Source organism: Oncorhynchus nerka, linkage group LG18 (assembly GCF_034236695.1).
Source record: "Oncorhynchus nerka isolate Pitt River linkage group LG18, Oner_Uvic_2.0, whole genome shotgun sequence".
Classification (NCBI taxonomy): Eukaryota; Metazoa; Chordata; class Actinopteri; order Salmoniformes; family Salmonidae; genus Oncorhynchus; species Oncorhynchus nerka.
Window position 1 is genome coordinate 18,374,314 of NC_088413.1, and position 3,071 is coordinate 18,377,384.

The following is a 3,071-nucleotide window of genomic DNA, read 5'->3' on the forward strand; positions in this document are numbered from 1 at the left end:
CCTGAACCACTGCCTGTCCTGAACCACAGCCTGTCCTGAACCACTGCCTGTCCTGAATCACTGCCTGTCCTGAACCACTGTCTGTCCTGAACCACTGCCTGTCCTGAACCACTGCCTGTCCTGAACCACTGCCTGTCCTGAACCACAGCCTGTCCTGAACCACTGCCTGTCCTGAACCACTGCATGTCCTGAACCACTGCCTGTCCCGAACCACAGCCGGTCCCGAACCACTGCCTGTCCCGAACCACTGCCTGTCCCGAACCACTGCCTGTCCTGAATCACTGCCTGTCCTGAACCACTGCCTGTCCTGAACCACTGCCTGTCCTGAATCACTGCCTGTCCTGAACCACTGCCTGTCCTGAACCACTGCCTGTCCTGAACCACTGCCTGTCCTGAACCATGGAGAATCATGTTACCAGCTGAGAGGAAAAAATGAAAAAACATATTTAATAAGTTTCCTTTCAAAGTAATCACCTTCTTTAACATCAATAGTCATCTCTTCAGACTTCCTGTGAAACTAGTACCATAAAACCATTCAGAATTCTTTCAAACCTCATTACTGATTTACAATAAAGAAAGATATTTAATGATTCTGCTTGGATAATCCCTCCAGCAAAGACTGAATACAGTATTTTGTGTCTGCATTTGTATTTATTATGGATCCCCATTGGTTGTTGCCAAGGTCCCATCTACTCTTCCTGGGGTCCAATCACAATTAAATGCAATAATATAATACAACACGTTATTACACAATAATCTACCACAACATATCTACAATACAACACATTATTACACACTACTCTACCATAACATATCTACAATACAACACATTATTACACACTACTCTACCATAACATATCTACATTATTACACACTACTCTACCATAACATATCTACAACACAACACATTATTACACACTACTCTACCATAACATATCTACATTATTACACACTCCTCTACCATAACATATCTACAACACAACACATTATTACACACTACTCTACCATAACATATCTACAATACAACACATTATTACACACTACTCTACCATAACATATCTACAATACAATACATTATTACACCACTACTCTACCATAACATATCTACAATACATTATTACACACTACTCTACCACAACATATCTACAATACATTATTACACACTACTCTACCATAACATATCTACAATACATTATTACACACTACTCTACCATAACATATCTACAATACATTATTACACACTACTCTACCACAACATATGTACAATACATTATTACACACTACTCTACCACAACATATCTACAATACATTATTACACACTACTCTACCACAACATATGTACAATACATTATTACACACTACTCTACCATAACATATCTACAATACATTATTACACACTACTCTACCATAACATATCTACAATACATTATTACACACTACTCTACCATAACATATCTACAATACATTATTACACACTACTCTACCACAACATATCTACAATACATTATTACACACTACTCTACCATAACATATCTACAATACATTATTACACACTACTCTACCACAACATATCTACAATACATTATTACACACTACTCTACAATACAAAATCAATGATACAGCAAAATAACAATATTAAAATGTATGTGTGTGGAGAGTGTGTGTGTTGGCATGTGCTTGCGAATGCTGTGTGTGTGTGTCTCTTCACAGTCCATGTTGTTCCTAAAAGTGTAGATTTATCTGTTTTTTTCATCTGATTCTGCTGCTTGACTGAGTTCCAGGATGTGGAATAGAGTTCCATGTAGTCATGACTCTATGTAGTACTGTGTGTTTTCCATAGTCTGTTCTGGACTTGGAGAACTCTGGTGGCATGTATTGTGGGGTATGTATGGGTGTTTGAGCTGAGCGCTAGTCGCTTAAATAGACAGCTCGTGATTTCATCCTATCAATACCTCTCACAAAGACAAGCGGTCATGCAGTTCATCTCTACTCCACCATGAGCCAGGAGAGATTGACATGTGTATTATCAATGCTGGCTCTCCGTGTACATCTAAGTGTCGGTCATGCTGCTCTGTTTGGTCCAATTGTAATGTGTCTATGTCCCTCTTTGTGGCACTTGACTATATGACTGAGCAGTAGTCAAGGGGCGACAGAACTAGGGCCTGTAGGACTTGTCTTGTTGATAGCAATGTCAAGAAAGCAGAGCAGCGCCTCACTACAGACAGACCTCTCCCCATCTTAGCTACCATTACATCAATATGTTTTGACCATGGCAGTTTACAATCCAGGGTTACCCCAAGCAGTTTAGTCTCCTTAATTTGCTCAATTTCCACATTATTCATTACAAGATTTAGATGAGCTTTATGGTTTAGTAAATGATTTGTTCCAAATACAATGTTTTTAGTTTGTGAAATATTTTGAACTATCTTATTTCTTGCCACCCGTTCTGAAACTGACTGAGGCTCTTTGTTAAGTGTGGCAGTCATTTCAGTCACTGTAGTAGCTGACATGTATAGTGTTGAGTCATCCGCATACATAGACACACTGGCTTTACTCAATCGTCAGTAAAGATTGAAAATCATGACCTATGGGTGTGTGTTGAGTGAATGGCAAGTGAGTGTGCAAAGCTGTCATCAAGGCAAAGGGTGGCTACTTTGAAGAATCTCAAATATAAAATATATTTAGAATTGTTTAACACTTTTTTTGGTTAAGTTTTATGTGTTATTTCATAGTTTTAACGTCTTCACTATTATTCTACAACATAGAAAATAGTAAAAATTAAGAAAAACCCTGGAATGAGTAGGTGTGTCCAGACTTTTGACTGGTGTGTAGGTAATGATTTGTAGGTAATCTAGGTAATGATGTTGTTACCAGGTTAGGTTCAGGGTAGCCCTGCCCCTCATGGTCCACATTGATTGATTGACATCTGATAAGAAGATTGGATATGTTGTGGCCATGGAAAACCCTAGGTGAATAATTAGTGTGTACTGTAACACACAGACTTCACCCTCCTCCATCCCTGCCTGGCGGTACAGTCCAGTATATATACAGGTGTACTGTATCTTCCAGAG